The 14,612-nt window shown below is 26.8% G+C and overlaps 1 protein-coding gene across 7 annotated transcripts in view; it reads left to right on the top strand.

The window, feature by feature from the left end:
- The window catches only part of LOC107453438 (dachshund homolog 1-like), a 241,414-nt gene that overhangs the window by 132,562 nt on the left and 94,240 nt on the right, over nt 1-14,612 (top strand).

The following is a 14,612-nucleotide window of genomic DNA, read 5'->3' as shown; positions in this document are numbered from 1 at the left end:
TTATTTGCAATTAATAAAATCATGTTAAGTCAAAGTTTACGTACTTTTATGAATGTTTAAGTGAATTAATATTTCCAAATTTTATAAATTTAGTTAGACAAGTAATAGTTCAGAATGACATTTTAGAAGAAAATCGATATTACTTTTAATTATTAATAGTTGCTAGATTTATTTTTAGCTGTATCGTTAATCAAACAGCATTTTATAAATAATTTATCAAACTAATTTCTTAATCTCGATTTTAGAGGACAAATTTTTTACAACTTTTCGCCTAACCAAAACACCAGAAACAATACATCATTGCCATCTGTACAACGCAGTTTTTTTTTTTACAATAGAAAGTCCATATTTCCGTCATATTAATTATTTTCCCTAACAACGAACAAAAATCCCCATGATCAAATCTACTCATTATAATTATGAGACAATTCTTAGCTAAAATGCATAAATTATGTATTTCCAGCAACCATCAAAATCGTATGCTTCGTTAGTAACATCAATTTCAGAATTAATCCTTAAATGCGTTAAGAATTTATTTGTTAACGATAGATTCTTACTGAGAAAAAAGCTAAATTATTTTGCGATTAATCATTCGAGCTTACAAAAGCAGGAATGTAGACTTTTTTTTACTTAATTCACGCAGATCAATGAATTTTACCCCTGACTTCTGCATAGCAATTAAGTTTTCAATAAGTCATTAATTTTTTCCACCAAAAACTTCATTTTTTATCGCTCAGTTTTTTTAGTTTTTTTTCTGACAAAAAGTCTATTCATAAAAATGTTTTTTATTGATAAATACAGCTATGCGTTACCGTTTTACGAACTCGTTAACGTTTTGGGAACGCGTTAACGTATGATTTTATTCACTGAAAAGAACTGATTAGAAACAGAAAGCTAATGACTTGTTAGTATTGAATAAGGTTAATTGGTGAATGAAAAAAAAAGCAAACTTTCAATCGATAATTGAAATTTATTTCTAATTAAGCTAAATGCTGAAATGTGCTTATAAAAATAAACTTAGAGATTCAGAGTTGCTAAGATTAATTTAAGTAAAAAAAAATTGTAAAAATTGCAATCGGTGTAAAACAAAAGAATTTTGAAGCAGAGATGTCGAAAATTTTAAGCTTCTTTTAAAAATTTCGACACAGAAAATTTTTCAAATATTTAAATAAGTAATTTATTTCACTGAAGTACCTTTTTTGTTAAATTCGTTACGTTTTGCTCAAATATGTTAAGTACTGTTTAAATATATCAACCTTTATTGAAATACATAAATTATTTAAATATATCAGGCGTTATATTATTGTATTAATAATTAAAAATATGTAAGAAATAACCAATAAAATTTGAAATATTGATCATCTTTCTAGTTTGACTTGCAAAATGAAGCTACTATTAATGCTAAGTCAAACTGTTCAAATGTAACTTTTAATTATAGATCTAAAGATCGTTTCCTTAAATAAAATGCAAAAACAAAATATTAATAAGGTGATAAGTTCCAAAAAGTATAGAGTTTATGGTCAAAAATTAACAATAATTAATCAAATATAATATTAATATACAATATTCAAAAAGAAAAAAAATATTAGGTTAAATAATAAGTTTAATGTCTTAAATTCAAATAATTCAAAGTTTATTTTAAATATGAAAATTTTTGTTTGCAAATCAAAATTCATCATTTACGTTTCTCAGCGATAAGAGCTAATTAAAATCATAATGCAACATACACAATATACACAACGAAAAAAAATTTTGGCAAAATTATGGTACTTGTAAAATTTTTAGTTAAAAAAATAAAAATTACAAAAAAAACATAATTTTGGTAATAAAACCAAAATACACAATATTAAAACTATTCATTTGGTAATTTTTTCCATTTTACCGGTAACATTTTACCGGAAATTCTGGTTTTCAAAATTATAGTTCATATTAACACAAATTTGGTAAAAATACAAAACTGAAAAGTCAATTTAATCAAATAAATGGTTTTTATGCCATGATTTAAATTATCAGGGAAGTATTACCAAATTTTACCACATTTACTATCAAATAGCGTAGTAATAAAACCATATTTTATTCTTAATTTTACCAAAAGTCATGGTTCTCCAAAAATGACAGAAATTTTGGTGTCCTAATTATGCCAGAAACACGATAAATTTTACCATATTCTGATAGTTTTGACCATATTTTTTCCCTCAGTGAATGTTTTTAAAAATATCTATTTATGCATTTATTTTGAGTTTGCATTTGCATAAACATATTTAACCTGATCGCCAAATAGAAAGTCTTTACATATTCTTCTATTTCATATTTTATAATCGTTTGAGTCTTTTCGATATGTCTCAATTCATGTTTTATGACTTATACCTTATATAGGCAAAAGCTATGTTTATACATACTAAACGCATATATCTATGAACATATGTAGGTTTACAAAGTAAAAAGCGATACGTATTTTACATATTCCAGGCTTCAAACACGCCTTTACTGTCACATGCGTAAATTTTATATCTTAAAAGCATACGAGAATCTTTATATCAGAAGTATATGTGATAGAACAAATTTTCCCTCTCCCACAGCTACTGCTCTATTTCCCCCTACGCTTTTTCCCCATTTGAGAGTTGTCTATGAATACTGCATCACTAAAATAAGTGGAAAAAAAACTTTTAGAAACATGTGTGAGCCTGTAATGTTGTTAGACCACGACTGAAAGTGGTGTATGTCGAATGAAAGCTGGTTCAATGTTTGGGATAAATTCTCCTAAAATGCGCAGTTATAAAGTGGTAGGTAAATAAATATTTACTGATATTCATGCATATGGAGTACTAATATTAGTACGCCTAGTTCATGCATATTCAGTAAAAGTATGACATGCATAAGTTGCACGTAAAGCATTCAAATGCATTAGTAATATTGCCACCCGGAATTCATGATAAGAAAATTCAAATAAATGTACAATCCGTTATTATTTGATAAATTTATATCACTACTTATAATATTATTAGGAATTTTTAAACGTTTATGTAAGTATGAATTTTAAATAGTTATTAACAGATTTTCAGATGTAGGAATTTAAGATTTTTAAGCAAATGTTCACGTTTTTCTTTATTTGAAGAAAATTTTGCTTGATTGCATTTAAACGTTATATGCAAATTTCAAACAACATATAAATTTTAAACAGTAACTCAATGACTTGAAAGATTTTTGAGTAAATTCCTGGTTTTTTTTTCTATTTCAAAAAATGGAATGAAAAAAATGCGTACAATATTAATAACGTATGAACATTATATCTTAATTTGAATCTTAATCTTAATCTTATCTTATATCTTAATTTAATTTTCCTTAGTAACAGACAGATATAGATAAAGGCTTTAAGATATGCATTTTTTTCATTTAAAAAAACTTTGATTTGATTTAAAATTTTTCTGTAATTTTAGCAAAGTTAATAATCTATACAAACAGCTCATAAATTTTAAGTAATAACACACAGACATGATAATGATTTTTTCTTTTTTAAATAAAACGTCTTTTTTTATTAAAAAATTGCAAAAAGTTTTGGTATGATATTAACATTAATCCTTCCATCTAAATTTCAAAATGCCTCTGAGTTTTAAATAGTAACGCAAATATATTTATACAAGACACGATGAAAGATTTTTAAACAAATTTATCTATGTTTTTTTATTAAAAAAATTATGCTTGATCTAAAATGTTGTTACAATAAAAGAAAGACTTAACCCAAAATTTTAATCAATTTTATCGGAAAATTTCATAGATATAAGATCCAATTTATTTATCTTTCTCTTGAGAAATTTTGTTAAGATCAGAAACATCAAATAAAAGTTAGTTTACTACTGACACTATATTTAAGTGTTGAATGATCTACAAATGTTTCAATCATATAAAAATTATACAGCAATTTATAACCATTAATTTTAATTTATTAATATTTTAGTTAAAAATAAAACGAAACTATAACCCAAAAATTTATATTAATAAGATTAGAATTTAGCATTTTTAGTCCTTAGAATTATTTGGGGAACCATTTTTGATAATTTTGTTTTCAGAGAACTGCTTATATGTAATTACGTGCGATTCTTAAATAGTGTTTTTACATGATGACTTAAAAAATCTCTTTTTTTTTTGATTACTTAAAACATAAATTCCAAAATCGGATAATATTGGATAATAATCGGATCTGATACTTAAAACAAGCTTATTTCTACAAAATTCATGCATTAGTTTCATATTTCACAAATGATTTAAATCGTAATTTTTCCTGTATAATTAATTGCACTGTTAATTTCCATAATTTATTATCACATTACTTCTTTTTAACACATTATCTGATTTTAAAAATGAAAGAAATTATTATTATTTTAATTTGTTTTTAAAATTTTCAAATGAACTAAATGAATGTTTTAAAACAATAAAAATCATCAAGAAACCATTTACATTTTATAAGGAAATATTTATTTCCAGGGAAACTTTGTAAAAACATATTTATTTAAATTAAAAGTTAAAAATTATGTAAGGAATATAAGGGAAATTTCAAAGCCGAAATCTTGAATTCTGGACTAAAATCATTTTTATCCGGAAATCCCTTTCAACTTCCATATTTTATTTGCCATTTGAATTTATATGGATGGCAGTTTTTTTTTCTTTATTTTATTTTTATTTTCATTCCTTTTGCTCTGCAATGTGTCAAACACCCATAAATGACGTCACTTGGGGAAGTTCCTAATATGCTGACAGTAAAAAAGGATCCGTTTTATTTCTACGTATGTTGGGGGGAGTTATAAATGGTAAATTCGTTTTCAGATTCGTAAAATGGCCACTGACTCATCCTTTTTTTTACTAAATAGATGAAAGATGAGACGAACGGGAAAAACAGGGGTGTTTAAATCTGGTTTTACGAACACAACTTTTATGGAGGCGTTTATTTATACAGATGCATATAGAAACTTCTCTTCATTTGTTAAATTCACGCATTCTTTATGTCCAATGAACAAATTAATGAAAACAAATGGATAGATTTATAAAGAATGTATTTATATACATGTAACTCTGAAAGCTAATGTTTATGATAAGTCTTAAACCTTTATTAACTTTAAAATTGTGCTTATTATTGGCCTATTACTTGCTATTTGCAGATAGTTTTGTTTGTTCTCAGTATAATTTTTTTATAATCTAACATGACGATTATAGTTATTTCTAGAATGATTGAGTCTTGTAGTCTGCTTAAATTGGATTGAACTGCAATAGTATTTATCTCAGATTAGCTATACATTTGTAAAAATAATGATAAACTTATAATTGTTACTAAATTGTACGGTCATGCTGTGCTTTACAATATGGTTAATCATTTAGTAACCTTGTAAGTTTGATAATTTTAGGCTTGTCTTGCAGAATGGATCGTTTTGGAGTAGCTTATTTGAAAAAACGAATAATCTTGTAGAGGTATATAGCAAGTCTTGCAGTAATACAGAAACGTGGATAATCTTTTAGAAATCTTTAAAAATAGATAATCTCATTGCAAAAAAATTAAGACATAGTCAAGATTTGAAGCTAATTTGAAAGATGAGTAGCTTTGCAATTTTACAAAATTGATAATTTTGATGTAGTCTTATACGATAAATTTGTGTAATTTTTCCTACCTGTAGAATAAATATTCTTATAAACCAATAAGAACATAAGTTTATTTTAATTTCCTAGGGATTGTTAGAAAAGATTTTGAATTGCTGTTAACTAGATTACTCTATAATCTTACAAAGTAAATAGTTTTTTACTTTCACAAGGTATATCAGTGAAGTTTACTTACATAAGAAATTATGTGTAGTACAGATTGGAAAATAATAATTTTTACTTAAATTTACTTCATATTCTGCATAACTTTTAAGAAAAAAGCATTTAATATTACTTTCTTTGTTTATCTGAACATTTTATTCTCTTTATTTTAAAAATCAATAATTTAAATTATAAAAACAGTCATTGCGAAATAAATTTTATATACAAAAAAAAAAGTTTACAAATTAACGAAAAAATGTATTATAGACAGCCATTTTATTTATATATATATTTTTCCTTTAAACAAAATCGAACGTGAATTTTTTGAAAAAAATTTTTTTTGCAGAATTTTCTCCAAAACGTTTTGAACTGATTCTTAACGTGAGAGTAGTAACCTAAAATATTTCTAAATGAAATATGTTGCCAGTCCCTTTTCGGCACCCTTTTGCCTCCCTTTTGATGACTGTGGTGGAAATGTAAGATGACAAACCCACTGAGCAAATCCCTCGATTAAATACAAACACTCGTTTCTCCCTCAAGAAATAAAGAACCTTTTATTTTGTCCCTCCACTCTGGATTTTCTACATTATTTAGTTCTCACAGAGGGGATCGGATATCTAATATTTTTTTCTTTTTTTCAAATTCCTTGTCCTGAAAAACAATAGTCTACCTCATGAAGATTTTTATGTAGTATAAAACAAAGCTTCATAAGGTATTAATTGTGTTTTAAAGTTTGAAATTCCTACGGCTATAAATTCCACGGCCTATAAATTTCAAGATCCCCTAACTATTTCAGAATTTTCATGAGTTTTTACCATCCATCAAATTTAAAAACATTTCCGAAAAATTCAAAACACTGCTCTGAAGTCAAAGTTGTTTCATGCAATTACCTCAACTCAAATCAACCTTTACTTTGAGAGTTTTATGAGGCATGGTCTACTGCTAAAAATCCAGCATATAAATATTTTTTAAAAAGACCAATCCTATGCAAATCCGAAGTCAAATTTGTTTCGTATTATCATGTCAGTTTCAAATCGTCTTGTTATTTTGAAAATGTCATAAGCTGTAGCTAACTATGCAACTAACAGACGAACAATATTCCTTAAAAAGACCAATACTACACGCAAACTTAAGTCTAATTCCAACTACTAAGATTAAACTACTATAACCAATTCCAACTCAAGTCCTATCACATCATTGAATCAACCAATTATTTGAACGTTTCATGGTTTAAAAAGACCATTACTACACGCAAACTTAAGTCTAATTCCAACTATTAAGATTAAACTACTATAACCAATTCCAACTCAAGTCCTATCACATCATTGAATCAACCAATTATTTTAACGTTTCATGGTTTAAAAAGACCATTACTACACGCAAACTTAAGTCTAATTCCAACTACTAAGATTAAACTACTATAACCAATTCCAACTCAAGTCCTATCACATCATTGAATCAACCAATTTTTTTTCAACGTTTTATGGTTTAAAAAGACCATTACTACACACAATCCGCAGTAAATTTATTTTATTTTATCATCACGTCAGATTCAAATCCTCTAATTATTCAAAAAATTTCATGAGCTATTGCTGACAATATATTTTGCAGATAAAAAATATTTTCTTAAAAGGACCAATACTACTGACAGACATAAGTCCAATTTATACTATGCAATCACATCATTGAATCAACCAATTTTTTTGAACGTTTCATGGTTTAAAATGACCATTACTACATACAATCCATAGTAAATTTATATTATTTTATCATCACGTCAGATTCAAATCCTCTAATTCTTTAAAAAATTTCATGAGCTATTGCTAACAATGTATTTTGCAGACAAAACATATTTTCTTAAAAAGACCAATACTGCTGACAGACATAAGTTCAATTTATATTATGCAATCACATCATTGAATCCACCATTGATTTTGAAAGTTTCATGGTTTATTGCCAACAGTCCAACATAAATGATCGATAGAGCAAGACGGAAATCTAGAAATAGACATTGGTGACCAATCTGTTCTCATTTCTGAGAAAGTGGTGGGCCAGCTGAACCAATAGCTATTAGAGAACTGTGTCTCTTGTTTAAAGTGGTGACAAAGATGAATGAGACATTGAAAGAGGAATGAGCCCTTTTCAGGAAAGGAGCGGATTGGAAATTTGCTTTGCTTAAGTCCGCTTAATGAGCTTTTCAGGGGTAGGGGTACCAATGTCAACATTGGGTATTATTGACTCTCTAAGTGTTATGGAGCAAGCTTTTATAAAATTGCTCCGCGGTGTGTTATTTCTCCAAACTGTGGTATATATTTATTATTTTTTTTTATTTCCAAACTTTTTCTTATCGTTTGATTCAGCTCTTTGTTTTTCGCTTTTTCATAAATAGAAAAAAAAAAGCTTTATTCAACGTTTTTCGATTAATTGAGCGAAAGGAAATGAAGTATTTAATGATATTAATTTGAATAAAGAATTAAGCTGTTGAAAATTTAAGAAAAATTGAAAATTAATTTTTTAATGGACTCAAGTTAAAGCGGTTACTTAAAAACGATTTAAAGAAATTCAATTAAAAATTCTATAATCAAGTTCAAGTAATCCAAGTAGTTTTTAAATCTAGTTGCAATACTAGATAGCAATTTGCTTTTTATTAACATGAATAATTTATAGAAAAAAAATAAACTATTGTGAAAAGTATTTTATGTCTATTGCAAAATAATTTTATTTTCTTAACGCAGCAGTTACTTTCCCATAAAAAGTGCAGTTTAACCTTTAAAAGTTTGTATTTTTAATTTCTTTTCGTTTATTATCCATTTTGGTTCTTAAGAATACAGAGCATTTTATGTGATATTAAACAAATTATAAACACTTTTTGTACGAAAATAATTTTACTACGAAAGAATCATCCAGAAGACTTAATTATTCCCATTAGAGCACTTGGATTTTGAAATATGAATTAACTTACAAATCATAAATTTGATTTAAACTAGTACGCATATTTTCTACAAAGTAAACTCGGCAATTTGTGAACAATGTGTTAATTACCAAAGCACTATAAATTTTAATAATATATTTTCAAATATTATTGCAAACTACATTTTCTATATTCATATATAAGGGTTTAGCAAATCGAAAGCAAAATCTTATCGACAAAAATCTGGATTGTTTTTTAATTACCCTTTATCACGCAAAGGCTAACAAAAGAAACTCGTGGTAGCAATTTCCGATTGAAGTTCTACAATAAAAAGTGCATTAACGCCTGAATTAAACCACCAGTTATAAACGCTTATATCTGCGAAAGAAAAATTACGCCAAAAACGTTTTTCATTACAACTTCCGATTGTATTTTACAAAGACCCATTACCAACATTGTCTGCCCCCAACACCCCTCAATCTCTTCACTTCAAATCAATCGAAGTTGTCGCACGCGGCTAGCTCGGCAAACGACATACATTTATTGAAGTAAAGATACATTTTGCACCTTTTTTTGAAAACTAAGTGAAGCAATTATACAAAAAACACATTTATTATAATTTTCACCACTCGCCGCAGGATGTAGGCATTGTCAGGTAATGCGTCTTCATGCATCGCCGTTTTGTTGCCAGCTGGCTTATAAAAGGTTGGGTAATTAATGCTTTTATTTTTTTACTCGCGTGGCGTAGAAGGTGTAGTATATTTGGTATTGTTTGCGGTTGTTTGGTCGATGAAAATATTATTTCATCTAAAACGTTTCATTTCCTTTAAATGACGCCAAACGACGGTAATTTATTTATTGTTTGTTTAAGTGAAAATGATTTGGGGTAATATTTTTTTAATATTTAATTTTTTGGAAATTAAAAATGAAAAAAGGGAAAAGAAATAATAAAATTCAAAGCGAAAGTTACAAAATTTTGTTATGAATATGTCTGCTGATTTAAGTTAAAAAAAATTATAATATTTAAATATAAAATTTTTAATTAAAGAGGGGGTTAAAATTTCTGTGCCATAGCGTCATTGATGCAAAATTGTGCAAATGAAGTTCTTCAAAAACAATAAATAAATAAACTACAAGAAATATTTAAACTATTTATCTTAAATAATTAAAAAAAAAACTAGTTGTAGAATTCTGATTTGTTTGTTTCAAAATTTATTTATGGAAATATTTTTTTTATTTATTTTGAGTTATTTTAATCAATATTGTGCGCATTATGTTATATTTTTGAAAGCTAATTCCCCCAAAATCTTTTCACGCAATTGTTCTATTTCTTCATTAACAAAAAATAAATATCAATCACTGCATGAAATTACTTTCAATAATTTATGACTTTTATACTTCCGAACGAAAAAAAAATATTTTTAATATTAATTTCCTTTTTTTTCATTACAAAGCTGCTAAAAATATTCACAAATTATAAGAATTGCGGTATTCAAGCAAATAATTGTCTTTTTATGCTTTATGATTCTAATAATTGGTCAAAGAAAAATGAGTAAGTGAGTTCAAAATTAAGTATTTAATAATAATATGTAAAAAAATGTTCTTTTATTGGTAATTTTTTTAATGAGTAATTCTAAAGATCGAAACAAAATACAAATATTCACCTACAAAGGGATTATCAAGTTCAAATAGTTGTCTTTCTTAACTGAATTATGATAACTATTCTTAAATTACTTTTTACAATTACGACTGTTGATACTTAAAGAGATTGTTTCAAAGAAAATATATGCATATCAAAATAAAGTACTTCATAGTTGAAAGATATTATTTTCTTTTCAGAAACTAATTCACTAACTGCGTGTATTTAGTCAATTATAGTTATTAAATGCTTAATGCAATCTATAATTAATATTTGATAGTTGAGTTAACTTTTGTTTAATGCCATTTGCAAAGACATTAACTGAAATTGATTTTACAGAGCAATAATGTTAAAATTGCGTTGTTACACAATTGAATACAACTCCGTAAATGTACTCAATCATGTTTTTGATGAAAACGTTGTTACTTATTCATTAAATACTGAATTTAATGCTAATGTCGTCAATATTTTGTGCACAGGTTTAGAAGTAATAGTTACTCAGCGTGTTTGAGCTAATTATTCTTCATTTGTTAAAATACTCAAGAATGAAGAGAAATTAAGCCTCCAAACTTAGGTTAAATTTTTGAAACAAAATGATATGTGCTGTTACTTTCACATGGTATCCTTTGCTAACAAATATCGTAGTCAAAATAAAACTAACAATCGTGTATAAAACAATAATTCTGTAATTTTGAATTCTGAAATATGTTTGTAGGTACTTATCATAGATTCTACCATTATGAAAAATTTTTGTCAAATACTTTCGTGAAAAGTTTCTGAATCAATTTTATTTTAGAATCAAGATTTTTTTAAACTTCTTCTCTTGGAGTTAGTTTTAAATATCAATTTTAAGTAAAACTGATTTGTAACTGTTTATTTTTTATTGAAAAGACTTTTTTAAATATTGATTTTAATTCAAAATATATTTTCAAGCACTAATTTTCACTTAAATGAATTTTTAAATACCGTGGTTTAATTGTATTGGAATATGTTTACGAACATTAATTTGAACATAATATTTTGAAACTTTTTACGAGAACATTTATTTTAAATAAATAACCATGCTTACAACAGATAAGTATCCATACAATTATATTATTCAATAAATCTGAAATTTCGTAAGTTTTGTAAAAAAAAATATTCAGCCTTAGTAATCAATTTCCAAAAACCCAAATCATAAAAAGGAAATTTTACTCATTTAATATCCCACCACTTAAAAAAACACACCTGCTTTAGGCGTACAAGTTCTAACCACACAATATTTAATACATCAATATTGACCGCTGAAATGACAGTTCCAAAACAATGACTATTTGACATCGGATCAACTTATTTCCCCAGACCTGATTCCGCACAAATGTGTATTATTATTATCAGAATATCTATAATTAACTTTCTCTGAGCGAGTGCACAAAATCATTACCACCAAACAGCTGGGTCACGAGACATACTTTCTTTTTTCATCATTTGGAAAGGAAACTTATTGTTACGTAAATCAGAATATTTAGGAATTAAACATTGTAATTAATTAACTATTTTCGGATAATTTATCCACAGCCTAGAGAATATAATATTATGCGCAATATACAATTTTTATAGTTAAGTTGCAAACCATATAACCAATGCAGTTAATAAGTAAATTGTATGGTCAGTACAGTCAATGCGCAAACTATATTACAACTGAGCAAATTTTAAATTAACGATGTAACAGATCGTAATCACTATAGTTAATGTACAAATTATATTAACCATATGCAAATTATATAGTCAATATGCAATCGCTCTGGAGGTTGCTGTAATATGCAAACTATAAATTTGGAATTCGTGATATGCGAATTCTATTGATAATGTTTAAATTTTATAGTAAATATATAAAAACAACATACTTCAGTAAATGCGCAATTTATATAGTTATTGCACAATTTTGTATCGCAATTACAAAGTATAAGTAAGTATCATTTCTCACATTTATATCCATTAACGGGTATTTAGTTTATAGGCACCTACATGGTATGAAATGGAAAAAAATGTAACAGCTTTTGTTTTTATGATAAATTTTACTTAAATGCGTGGCAACAGCAACGATTTTTAGGAGCCGTGGTGTTAAGTCTCTATGGATTTGTAGATCACTGAAAATTGTATGCGTTTCAATATTATACACGCATAGTAAATGTACGAGCAACTAGAATCTAAGTGTGTATTTCTACTTATGTTGCAACTATCATAGTATATCAGTTACTTAATGTGCATGCTATCTGTTCCTTTTACACTAAGTATCGATACATGTACTCAATGACATAATTTTAAACCATTCAATATTAGAATGTTTTTTTTTTTCATTTATATTAATCTGCATCATATCTGTCGTATTGCTTACTTTAAAATCACTTCGTATCGTTGCGTAATTGTAACTTAACTTACGTGTAGAATTTGGACAACAAGTAAACAAGCCGAGATTTAGCTTCACATTAAGTGTAGTTTACCAGTTTCCATGTATTAAAAACCACGTACAACTATTCCAAAATCATTTCGCATCATAACATAATTGTAACTTAATTTACGTGTAGAATTTATACAACAAGAAAGCAAGCCGAAATTTAGCTTCACCTTAAGCGTTGTTGACTAGTCTCGGTTTATAAAAAAAAATCCATACGAGCCGAAATTTAGCTTCACATTTCGTATCATTGTGTAATTTAACTTAACTTACGTGAATTTAGACAACAAGAAAACGAGCCGAAATTTAGCTTCACATTGTGCGTAGTTGACCAGTTTCCATTTATAAAAAATCGCGTACAACTATCCCAAAATCGCTTCATATCATTGCGTAATTGTATCTTAACTTTCGTGTAGAATTTAGACGACAAAAAAACGAAACGAAATTTTGCTTCACATTAAGCCTACTTGACCAGTTTCTATTTATAAAACACCACGTACAACTATTCCAAAATCCATTTAATTAAAAAAATATATATAATAAGGAGAATACAATTCTTCAACAATAATTCAGTGGTGACACGCACACAAAGGGTTAAACTACCAACTACGCCATACATTCAAAACAATAGAATAAATCAATACTAATGTAATCCAAAGTTGCCCAACAACTAAAAAAGGTTATCTGTTACAAAAAATCAATTTGAAAAATGTATTTATCAATGCGATCAACGCAGATGCAAATGCGCACACAAATCAACTGCATAATAAATTCAGAACACATGCTAGTTTCTACACATTCATTCAATCGCCCAAAGCAGTCTTAGAATTAATTTCTCAAAAACACGAATTAGTGAAACAATCGACTTGTTTTCTCAGATCTTAGAAGCGAGACAGAGGCTTGAATTATGAGTTGTCATACGTCGAGTTTTTAGCCAAGAGTGGCGAAAAAAAATTCAATTAGTAAAAGAGTTTTATTGCCAAAGTCAACAGGAAGTCGTTTTATATGACGAATGACTGCCTGATAACTGCAGGGTTTCTTAGATGGGTTCGCAATCATGCATTTTGTATGCGTGTGTTAATGCAAAGTTAAGGTTTTTCTGAAAACGCGACATCTGGTTTAAATGGTCTCGGTTATTTTTGTTAATTTCGTTTTTTTGGGACTCTCCGCATATAAAAATTGGAGTGTGAAACAGTGAAGTGCACTTCATTTGTAGTATTTAAGTTCACTAGTTTTAAAAGTAAAACCAATTTTAGAATTAATTATTTTTTTCTAATATTATACTTACTTTTTTTAAAGTTTTAGAATATTTCTATTCGAGAATATATTTAATTATGAAGAAAACTTTTGAAAAACTGAAAGTATATTGGGCAATATAATTTAAGAAAATGACTTAATTTTCAATTTTAATTAATATTGCGTTTTTAATAAAAACAAAATATATTGAAAAAAAATAAAATAGTGCAACTAAACAACTAATTCAAAGGGGATAGTTACGAATTAACATGAAATTGACATTTAAATATGAAAATTTAAAATCTGAATTTCTGTTCTAAATGCTAGATAGTTTGTAACTTTCTCTGACTCTTGGGGAAAAAAAGAATAGAAATGAACAAATAGTACAGAATAATTAATTCTAAAAATAAATAAAAAAAATTCTTGCAAATGATGTATAAGAACAATAAATTAAAAGCTGGTTTAAAATCTAAACAAATCACCAAAATCTAAAAATATCTCCCAAACCTAAAAATAAAAAAATAAAAATCTTCAAAAACCTATTAAAGCAACTATTTCAGCATATAACGTATTTCATGTATGTTATTAGTTAAGATGAAGTTATG

This window comes from Parasteatoda tepidariorum, chromosome 1 (genome assembly GCF_982258835.1).
Source record: "Parasteatoda tepidariorum strain Cologne lab strain chromosome 1, Ptep-v5.0, whole genome shotgun sequence".
NCBI lineage: Eukaryota > Metazoa > Arthropoda > Arachnida > Araneae > Theridiidae > Parasteatoda > Parasteatoda tepidariorum.
This window is presented reverse-complemented; position numbering and strand designations above follow the sequence as displayed.